Below are 12,179 nucleotides of genomic sequence, written 5' to 3'. Positions count from 1 at the left end.
CTGTCAACTGATCAACAGAAGGGAAATGGTGGGGAGGGGGTAGGGCAACTTCTAGAGACTCATTTTAGAAGTGAAAAAAAGTGAGAGGGAGGATACATTATGAAATAATAAAAAAGGAGCAGATGACCTCTAAAGTCATTCATTCATTCACTCACCCTCCGTGGCTGAGGCAGAACAATTGCCAAAGGAGGGAGTTAGTGAAATTTATAAACCCCTTTTTAGTCCTTGTGTTTGAGGCACTAAACAAGCTGGGAATACAGATCCAAGATTTGTCTACAAACAACTTTGAGAAAAGACTGAATGGTATGAGAAAAATACAAGACAAATTAGAACACAGAGGTTAGAGGTTTACATCTGGCTGAGTTAACCAGGGAAGGCTTTGTGTCTAATGCAGAGGTGAGGCTGTGAAAAATGAGCTGGACTCAGAAAGTCCCAGTTCTCAAGAGTTAGGCTGATGTGTTGTTACTTCTTGGATTCCAATTTTGGATCCCAAAGGTTTTTGTGGGTGTTTTAAGATTCTAGTCAATTTGATAAAATGTTTAAAAAATAAAATACAAAAAGCAATGGATATAGTGCAAGGTAAAAGTATACGAGTATGTCTTAGGCCCTGGTATATGCTGGGTATGCGTTATCACTCATTTTTACAATTCCCCAAAGCAGATATTATAATTTTATAGATGAGGAAACTGAGGCTCAAAAACCGAGGCTCAAAAACTAAGTCACTTGCCTTCACTAATAAGAATTTAATGCAGTTTCCTTCAAGCGAGCAAAGTGCCAAACAAATGAATAATACTCATGCAAATCATAATGCGCATGAATAACCCAGCTCTACTGGTTATTTAGGAAGATGTGGTATGTTGAATCGTCCACAAAAAATATTTTGAGTTGGTGAGCTACTGTCAGTGTATTTGATCCCCTTTTAAGCTTTCATATATGATACGAATCTTTCCAAAATATAGTTTTTTCTTCTATAAGACAATGTTCCTTTTATTTTGGCCAAATATAGTTTCTCTCCCTCCTGACTGTTCAGTATGAGTGGGTGAGGGGGGACCCGGCAGCATGCCCTATTGGTCTATGAATAAGTTAAAGACGGGATTTAGCTTAAGTTAAACATAAAAATGAGAGGAAAGCATATATGTAAATGTAAAGGCTAGTCCTGCTTGAAGGAGCCGTGGTCTTTCTAGGGAAAAATAAGCAATTTTTTTAAAAAAATTTAAGCTGTCAACTCTGGCCTGTGTCTTCATAGGCACCTAAGACCTCTATGTATTAACCGTTTGGACTTTTGATTCCAAAAGATTACTTCTTAAAGGCTGACCCGTTGCTTTGGCTGTGCTGCTTTAAATTTGGGTCTCGAAGAAATCAGTATGAGCAACTTTCTTTGAGCCTTCAAAGTAAAGCCAAATGCTTGGGCCTCAGCGGGAAAGGGACTTTAATTAATTCTGGACGACCTTTCCATTGAAAAGCAAAACACTGCCCCAGGCTTTATAGAAAGGTTAGGTTGTACCTTTTCTGTCCTATTGTTATGAGGCAGGTATTTGTGTTTCTCATACAAGTCTCTGCCTCCTGCACTCTGTGGCAAGTGCGCTCTTTAATAAAGCAAAAACAAAATCAAATAACCGAACAACCAAAAAAGCCCTGTTTGTAGCCAATTAACTCTGGATCCTAGCAAGAACTAGACCAAAGTATAAAATCTTCCATCACAATAAAATATGACTAAAGACCTCATCAATACTCATTTAGGAAATGCTTCACACTGGACCATCTTTTTCTAATACTTAGGAATTCCATTATTTCTTGTTTCAGTGAAAATGTTACAAAAAAAAATTAAGTGAAATGGGATTAGGTTCGCCATTTGTCATTTACTCAGAGTAAAATTCTGGTCTGATATGTGAGCACTCACATACAGAGCTTAATGCTTTTAGTAATTATAAGAATCATGTAAAGTACGTTGATTGGTGGGGGGAAAAATCTTTATTAACTGCTCAGAAATAGTTAATTCTTCATTAGTCAGAGCACTGCACTAAAGGCTGCTGCCTGTGAACCATGGATTAGAGTTTATGATAGTAATAACCTCCCTGAAAAAACATTTGTTACTATACTTAATGACCAGATTTTAGTGCATTAACCTTCCCTGGGAGGTCAACTAACAAAATGGATGTTAACTGCTTGTAACAACCAATTCCTCTGAAATTAATATTTAGATGCCTTTGGTGTCAAAAACCTTCCTTCCATATCAGGGCATTAAAAACCTTCTAAATTATTAATAGCGGGCAGAATTCAAGGTCCAAAAGATTCCATTCCAATTCTCTTTATCCTCAGCCTCTTCCTATTTTCTCAAACAGAGTTCTCTTCTGCAGAAACAAGGAAGGCATTCAAGGAAATTAGGTCTCAAAAATGCATGTGGGTCAACAATGGACTGCAGTTTTGAAAAGGTCACTCTTTAAGTTCAACAGAAATAAACATAATAGGAGTGTGAGAGGCAATGCTGAGAGCCACTGGGAGCCTGACAGGACTAACTCCCTGCCAGGCCTCGGGGTCAGGAGCCACAGCACTCTCACCACTTGTCAGGAACTCCTTAACGACATTTTTGCATCCCTTTTGCAAATGACCTCCTGGCTTGCCTCTCCGGCCCCTCCCCCGCCTTCAAATTGGAAACAAACCACACTTATGTCAAAAACTTCTGAACTATTTCCTTCCTGAGCAATCCCAGAATATAAAACATGTTCTGAAAAGCTGCACCATTCCCTGGAGAAATTTTATGATTTGGTTACTGCTGCTTGCACTGCTCCTTGGCTGGGGTAGCCTTGAATCTATGCCAAACAACGAAGCAATGCTATTCTTAGCCTTCCCATTCAATGGTGACAAAACAGTTCACGTTTCTATTTTCAGACTGTGCTCTTCTGGTACAATAGATATGCAGAAATGTAAATCTCAGTGCCAGCATGGCACCAGTAGGGCAAAGTAGGCATCAATTGCCAACACATGCACAGTGGCATGAACATAAAAATGTTTTAATGGTGCTATTTGTAGGCAGAGGTAAAACACAGATAGATAGCCAAAGCCCTGCTTGCCAAAACCTCTCCTGGTTGGTTTTGACAGAAGCTTAGCTACTGGAGTTGGGATAGCACCCCTGGGATCTCAATGATGAAGCTGTATACTTAATAATTTTTCCCAAATCACAAGGATGCAGTAACATTCGTGACTCAGTCATTTACAGCAACCTGTGTGCAGGCACAAAATGATAAAACAATATCTTACAGCGTTGCGACTTGGCCGATAAGGGCAATGACATAAAATGCATGTACAGACACACCTCATTTTATTGTGCTTTGAAGATATTGCATTGTTTTACAAATTAAAGGTTTGTGACAACCCTGCTTTGAGCCCATCGGTGCCATTTTTCCAACAGCTTTTGCTCACTTCATGTCTGTGTTATACTTTGATAATTCTAGAAATATTTCAAACTTTCTCATTATTATTCTATTTGTTATGGGGATCTGTCAGTGATCTTCGATGTTACCATTGTACTGTTTTGGGACACTACAAACTGTACCCATATAAGATGGTGAATTTAATCAATAAATGTTGAGTGTGTTCTGACTGTTCTATCCATTGGCTGGCTGTTCCCTCATCTCTCCCCCTCTCCTTGGGCCTCCCAATGCCATGGCATACAACAATATTGAAATTGGCCAACTAATAACCCTACAATGGCCGTTACGTGTTCAAGTGAAAGGAAGACTTGCACATTTCTCAGTTAAATCAAAAGCTAGAAGTGATTAAGCTTAGTGAGGAAGGCATGTCAAAAACTGAAATAGGCTGAAAACTAGGCCTCTTGCACCAATTAGCCAAGTTGTGAGTGCAAAGGAAAAGCTATTGAAGGAAATTAAAAGTGCTACTCCAGTGAACACATGAATGATAAGAAAGCAAAACAACCTTATTGCCGATATAAAAGAAGTTTTAGTGGTCTGGATAGATGTTCAAATCCTCCACAACATTCGCTTAAGCCAAAACCTAATTCAGAGCAAGGCCCTAACTCTCTTAAATTCTACAAAGGCTGAGGGATGTGAGGAAGCTGCAGAAGACAAGTTTGAAGCTAGCAGAGGTTGGTTCATGAGGTTTAAGGAAAGAAGCTGTCTCCATAACATAAAAGTGGAAGGTGAAGCAAGAAGTGTTCATGTAGAAGCTGTAACAAGTTATTCAGAAGATGTAACTAAGATAATTAATGAAAGTAGCTACAATAAACAACAGATTTGCAATGTAGATAAAAGGGTCTTATATCAGAAGAGGGTGCCATATAGAACTTTCATAGCTAGAGAGGAAAAGTCAATGCCTGTCTTCAAAGCTTCAAAGGATAGGCTGACTCTCTCATTGAGGCCTAATGCAACTGATGACTTTAAGTTGAAGCCAATGCTCATTCACCATTCTGAAAATCCTAGGGCAGGTCTTTAAAAATTATGCTAAATCTACTCTGCCTGTGCTCTAAATTAAAACAACAAATCGTGGATGACAGCACATCCATTTACAACATGGTTTACTCAATATTTCAATCCTACTGTTGACATTTACTACTCAGAAGAAAATGACTCCTTTCAAAATCTTACTATATCTGGTTACTCAAAATGTCTGATATAGATGTATGACTATATTAATCTTGTTTTGTTTTTGTGCCTGCTAACACAACATCCATTATGCAGCCTGTGGATCAAGGAGTTATTTTGACTTTCAAATCTTATTTTTGAAGACGTACATTCCATATCTAGCTGCCATAGACAGTGATTCTTCTGCTGGATCGGGGCAAAATAAATTGAAAACTTTTTAGAAAGCATTCACCATTCTCGATGCCCTTAAGACTTTGTGATTCATTGGAAGAGGTCAGAATATCAATATTAAAACATCTTTGGAAGAAGATGATTCCAACCCTTATGGATGACTCTGTGGGGTTGAACATTTCACTGGAGGAAGTAACTGCAGATGTGGTGGAAATAGCAAGAGAACCAGAATTAGAAGTGGAGCCTGAAGATGTAATTGAATTGCTGCAATCTCATCATAAAACTTTAACAAATGAGTTGCTTCTGTGGATGAGCAAAGAAAGTAGTTCCTGGAAATGGAATCTACGTCCGGGAAAGATGATGTAAAGATTGTTGAAATGACAACAAAGTATTTAGAATATCCCATAAACTTAGTTGATAAAGTAGCAGCATGGTTTGAGGGGATTGACTCTAATATTGAAAGAAGTTCTGCTGTGGGTAAAATGCTATCAAATAGCATCACATGCTAGAGAAATTTTTCATGGAAGAATGAGTCAATCGATGCAGCAAAGATCACTGTTGTCTTATTTTAAGAAATTGCCACAGCCACCCCAACCTTCAGCAACCACTACCCTGATCAGTTAGCAGGCAAGATACTCCACCAGCAAAAAGATTACAAACGCTGAAGGCTCAGATGATGAATTGCATTTATTAGCAATGAAGTATTTTTTAAATTAAGATCTATACGTTTTTGTTTTTGTTTTCAGATATAATACTATTGCATACTTAATAGACTACAGTATAGTGTAAACATAACTTATACGCACTGGGAAGTCAAAAATTTTGTGTGACTCACTTTATTGTGATATTTGCTTTACTGTAGTGATCTGGAACCAATCGCATGATCTCTCTGAGGTATGCCTGTATAAAAGGGCCTCTTCTTCATGTCATGGTCAGTTAAAAGCCCAGCAGTGAGGTTTCCAGAGGAGTCAGGTAACTGTGGGCATTCCTCATCTATTTTTTTTTTCCAAATTGAGGCATAATAAACATAGAACATTATATTAGTTTCATTAATTCTATATTTGTGTATATTGTGAAATGATCGCCACATTAAGTCTACTTAACAGCAACCTCCATGCATAGTTACAATTTTTTTCTTATGATGAGGACTTTTAAGATTTACTCTTAATAACTTTTGACAATGTAATACATTATTACAACTATAGTCATTATATTGTACATTATATCCCCATGACTTATTTATTTTATAATTAGAAGGTTGTACCTTCTGATCCCATTTACCCATTTTGCTCATCCACCCCACCCCCATCTCTGATAACCACTAATCTGTTCTCTGTATCTACTTTTTTTTTTTAAAGATTCCACATATAAGGGAGATAAGATATTTGACTCTGTCTGTCTGATTTCACTTAGCATAATCCCATTCCTGTTGTCACAAATGGTGAGATTTCGTTCCTTTTTATGGCTGAATATTCTGGTGTGTATGTGTGTGTACAATTTCTTTATTTATTCATCCACCAGTAGACACTTAGGTTGTTTCCATATCTCGGCTATTGTAAATAATGCTGCAATGAACATGGAGGTACACATATCTTTTTCAGCTAGTGTTTTTATTTTCTTCAAATAAGTACCCAGAAATGCAATTGCTGGATCAAATGGTAGTTCTATTTTTAGTTTTACAAGGAACCTCCATACTGTTTTCCATAATGGCCGCACCAACTTATATTTCCAACAGTGCACAAGGGTTCCCTTCTCTTTACATCCTCGCCAACACTGTTATTTCTTGTCTTCCTGATAACAGCCGTTCTAGCAGGTGTGAGGTGATATCTCATTGTGGTTTTGATTTGCATTTCCCTAATGATTAGTGATGCTGAGCATCTTCTCATGTGCCTATTGGCCATCTGTATGTCTTCTTTGTAAAAATTTCTATTCAAGCCATCTGCCCACTTTAATTTTTGTTTGGTTTTTTTTTTTTTTTTTTTTTTTTGCTATTGAGTTGTATGAGTTCTTTGTAGTTTTTGAATATATATCAGATATATGATTTGCAAATATTTTCTTCCATTCTGTAGATTGCCTTTTCATTTTGTTGATAGTTTTCTTTGCTGAGCAGAAGCTTTTTAGTTTGATGTAGTCCCACTTGTTTATTTTTACTTTGGTTGCCTTTGCTTTTGGTGTAAAATCCAAAACATCATCATCAAGACCTATGTCAAAAAACTTATTGATGTTTTCTAGGAATTTTATAGTTTCAAGTCTTATATTCCAATTATTAATCCATTTTGAGTTAATTTTTGTGTATCGTGTAAGATAGTGGTCCAGTTTCATTCTTTTGCATGTGGTTGGTCAGTTTTCCCAAGACCATTTATTGAAGAGACTCTCATTCCCCCACTGTACATTCCTGGCTCATTTGTCATAAATTAATTAACCATATTTGTGGGTTTATTTCTTGGCTGTCTATTCTGTTCCATTGATTTCTGTGTCTGTTTTTATGCCAATACCGTATTGTTTTAATTACTAAAGCTTTGTCTTATAGTTTTAAATCAGGAAGTGTGATGCCTCCAGCTTTGTTCTTCTTTCTCAAGATTGCTTTGGCTATTTACAGTCTTTTGTAGTTCTGTACAAATTTTAGAATATTTTTCTACTTCTGTGGAAAAGGCCATTGAAATTTTTATTGGGATTGCATTGAATCTATAGATTGCTTTGGGTAATATGAACTGAGCATTCTCTATAATTTCTTTCTGATAGATACTGTTGTAATATTGCAAACTTAGTATAGACAGGAATCCATTAAAATTTTTAGCCTTTTTCCATTTGTAAATAAGATTGTCTATCTGACCATTCAGCTAAGACAAGTTGTGTATTTTAACTTAATAGCCGGATTCTTCACTGCTTTGGAAATACTTGCTAATTGAAAGGTTGCTATGCCATTCATTGTATATACATTACTCCTCCTTTCTATTGTGGCTGCTTTTCACTTTGATTGTATTATCTTAGGAAAGAATGATTTGTAACCAGGAAATAAGCAATTATTTCTTTCAAACTGTGACAAACTTTGCAGAGTTAATTGGTAAAATTTCAGATAATAGTATCTCTCTGTTAAGGTTTGATGTTTTACTTTTGTATTTAAAAAACAAAAATAAAACAATTAGGTTTAGTCCATAAACTCAAGGAAAAAGACAGGATGATATCTTAGTTTTTCAAATCTCTTTTGCTAGAAATTTTAACAGAAGCATTTGGAAAAAGATCTCTTTCCAAATATAAAACTGAAATAGGAACTGTTGACATTCTCTGCACCTTCAAACCTCATTCTTTCATGGAAATATTATAGGCTGCTGGGAGCCAGCTTTTAGACATAGTGTTTTCAATGGTAGAAATGATTAAAATACAGTTATTGCCTTGGCTTGCTTTATCTCTAAAGTGATAAGATTTTCTGAAAGCTCTTTAATTGTCATGTGAATCATTAACTTCATTATGTTTACAAAGAATATGTTATCTCCCCTGCTTCTTGGGAACTGTGGATCCTTCATCAGTGACCTGGAATGGTTGCTGAGTGTGATGTAGGTAATGTACCTGCGCAATTTATTAGTGCCAGGTAGAGTTCGAAATCAGCATGTTGATTGTAGTGTTGCTCACTTAATGAACTTCTATGTGCTGCTTACTGAAAATGCTTTTATGGTTTCTGTTGGCTCCATATGGCATTCTGATGAGCTTACACTTCTCCTTAAGTGCTTCTATATCAGAAAACAAGAGCAAAGCTAAAACAAAGTGAGTCATCTGGTTTTGTCTTTGCTTTCACTGCATGAGATAATGTGGAGGTGTTAATTACAAGACTTCACTGAGTCTTGACTAATAACAGTGTGCAAACAAATGTATGTCAGGCTCAGCCACAGAAAAGCTTCTACTAATAAGGTAAAACTAGCAATTAGAGCTGACAATGAAGTAATACTTTCCTTGAATATTCATTAATGAAGTTCTTGTTTGGGAGAAGGGAGGCTTCTGATTGTCCATATGGAAATGTAGAATAAGAACCCTGGTCATTCCTTTTAAATGAATTAACCACCATTTGGTGAGCCAGCAAACTGAATTAATTCCCTTTTGTACTAATGCATTGACCCTTTGCTTCAAAGGCAGAGCTTTGACGGCCCCTAAGATTCCTCAATCCGTGACCTTGGCATAATAGGGACAAATCGAATTCCCAGAAGGAGAAAAATGATAGTGACCATAGAACATCAGTAACAGCAGACACAGCATGTTTTATTTAAATTCTTCACTATAGCTCCTAGGGTTTCAGGGAGAAAGAGTGTGATTAGCTCACCTAACCCAGTTGTATCATTTAGTCTGTTTTTCTTTTCTTTTCCCATTCTCTTTTCTTCCCTCCCTTCCTCCCTCCCTCTTTTTCTCTCTTCAGAAAGCAGTTCTGACCTGCTTCTTTAAGCACATGAGATCCTCTGCTTTCATCCCAAAAGGAAAAAAAAAAAAACCCTCCCAGAAAAGAGCACACTCACTGGGCCTCAATGGCTCTTTCATACATTACACTGTTATTTCTGAAACATGATCATGAGTTATACTACCTGGATAATAATATACGCTTTTTAAGCATTCCTTAGTAAAGATGCCCAAATGTGGGACTTGATGAAAGCATTTCATTTAGGTTACCTTTAATAACTCAGTATCTATTTAGGAAAATAAAAGGGGATGTATTTTTTTGGATTAGGAGAATACGGAATCTTCCATTGGAATAAACTCTCAAAACGTCAAGCTTTTAGAATGGATCATGACCTGTGTAAAATAAAACAATCTTCTGTTTTGACTTACTTGGCAACCCAAATCCCGATTTCGTGGAATTGGCTCTGTGCCCAGATTAAAAAAAAAAACACAGTCCCAGCCAATTTAGCAGTTAGAAATGGCCATATAACACACATCTGGTCAATAGTATATAAGAGGAAGTTACTTAAAGCTACTTAAAACAGAATGGAAGCAGTAGAGAGGCACATGCTTTGCTCTTGTGTGTTCTCCTGTCATAATTGGAACCAACTGGCCATTTTGCAGTAAACTCTGAGGTAAAAGTGAAGAGAATTAGAGAGCCATCAATGATGGTACTCTGGACTTCTCTTTACATGAGGCACTCCTCCTTCCTCCTCCACATTTAAATTTAAGCCACTCATTTCCAGGTCTTTGATTTGCACAGCCAAATGTAATTAACTCCTAACTGAAATAGAATATGGTATCAGAACTGGTGAGGGGCATAAAGAGGAGGGGATGCTTCAAGTGATAGAACCTAAAATGTCTAATATACTTACTGGAAGAAGTGGGATAGTGAGGGCAGTATTGTAGGTGGGTAAAGCTAGTTGATCCATATTAAATGGAGCAAAACAGTTTTTTAGACTCTAGGAGAGCAGTCTACTGACTCCTAAATAATTTAGAACGACGTAACAATGGCACATGCTAGACCCTTCTTGTTGCTTTTAGCAAAGCCCTAAGGGAGAGATGAACTAATTCAGGAGACACACAGTCTACAAAACAGATGTGGAAGGAAATACAGCACTGCTAAGGGAGGTGCTTTTGCCAAAGGCCCACAATCTAAGTTGTTTGAGAAGTCCGAATATTGGAGCCTTTTACTCGTTAGGATAATTGTTGGACTGCTCGAACAGAAACCCAAAACACAATGTAAAATGGAAATAGAAGCTAAATTCTCTCTCCTGGAAGAGTCTGAGCATAAGCAGGATAAGCCACATGGGATGTGGCTCCATGTTGTCTTTCTCACTTGCTGCTTTGGAATTTCTAAGATATCATCCTTGTTGCAGCGATCTAAGATGACTTTCAACCATATCAGCATTTTAGCAGTCAGGAAGGGGAAAAGAGGGAAGGATAGGGCACTCTCTTCCTTTTAAAGGCATTATCTCTGCACATAATTTATTAGAATTCAGTTACATGGCCAACTCTAACTATGAGGTCTTTAAATTTGGGCAGCCATGTGCTCAGCTCAAAGCCACAGGTTCTATTACTATGGAAGGTGGGAAGAACTGAAACTACCTCCCTTGTAGGGCTGAAAATGCAATTGCTCTACTCTAGGTGGAAACCATTACAAGCTAAGGAGCATACCTTTGCTGTCCTCTTCTGTTCTCCTTCTGAAAACTCAGCCTCGAAAAGATCTATTCACCAATCTTAAATTCCTCATGCTTTTCATTAATAATAATAATGTAAATCTAAAAAGATGGTAATACATCGTATTTGTGTTTTGCTCTTCCAGTAGGGCAAAGGGTGATGGTGTTGGTACGCTCTTTGGCAATTCCAATCAGGAAAAACAAAACCTAAAAAATCTTTTGAAGAAATCTAGGAGGAGGAAATGTTTCAAGGTATAGTTCTAATTAGCATCTGAAATTCTGTTCCTAGAGATTCTGCTGTACGGACTGAGCTGAGACCCATCTGGGACATTTCATTTTGAGGGAACACCACATTTGTCAAACAGCATAACTGCCATTATATGAATGTAATTCACAGCTAATTGTTAAAAAGGAATAAATTACAGTAACTTGACTAGATTTTAATTGCATTCCTTAATTTACAGAGACACCCTATTAAATAGTGGAAAATATTTTTCCAAATCCACATTTTGGAGAAAAATATGACAATATCTGTTTTTAAAATTTCACATTGTAGGAGTCAATTCATTCAAATATTATGTGAACAAATATACTGCTACAAGGATGTCCATTAAAGTATTATTTACAATGCCAAAATTTTGCAAGCAATTTAAATATTCATCGACAGTGGAATAGTTAAATATAGTATATCTATGCTAAAAACCAACCAACCAACCCTGTGTCATCCAGAAAAAATCAGAAAGCATATACATATTGTATATGTGTGAAAGTTTCTGAAAGCTTATAGAAGCAATTATTAATAATGTTTACAACTAGATAGTGGGCTGATAGTCCTGGTATAAGAAACAAGAACTTTTACCTTTTAGTTTGTACCTGTATTCATTGGATTATTTACCTTAAAATTTGCATTTTTGTTTTAAATAGGAAAAAAGTTACAAAAACTTATAAAAGTAATTTTGTTTCAATGCATATTGTCTTTAAACACTGTATGGAGTGCATAGCATAGGGAAGTATTGAAGGTGTATCTAAACTGAATCCTACTTCCCTTTGCTTTACATTGATTAAGAGTCTAGTATAGGACAATACATGTATTTGCTTAGATAACATAAAACCTTATACTGATATATTTAATTTATACTCGCCCTGGGAAGCAAAGCCATTTCGAAGGAGTACCATCAGATCTCTTAGTAATATATTTAATACCTTACAAGTTATTTTCCTTTTTTTCTAAATTTTACTTTCTGAAAGGGTTTCTAAACTTAGTTAAATTTCACCTAGTGGGCAGTTTTGGAAAACACTGAAGAAAAAT

At 36.5% G+C, this 12,179-nt stretch overlaps 1 pseudogene; it reads left to right on the top strand.

Moving 5' to 3' along the window:
* The first annotated feature begins 2,040 nt into the window (after positions 1–2,040).
* LOC118606793 lies at positions 2,041–5,845 on the top strand (annotated as a pseudogene).
* Positions 5,846–12,179: the final 6,334 nt, after the last annotated feature.

Source organism: Rousettus aegyptiacus, unplaced genomic scaffold (genome assembly GCF_014176215.1).
Source record: "Rousettus aegyptiacus isolate mRouAeg1 unplaced genomic scaffold, mRouAeg1.p scaffold_m13_p_8, whole genome shotgun sequence".
NCBI classification, from domain to species: Eukaryota; Metazoa; Chordata; class Mammalia; order Chiroptera; family Pteropodidae; genus Rousettus; species Rousettus aegyptiacus.
This window is presented reverse-complemented; position numbering and strand designations above follow the sequence as displayed.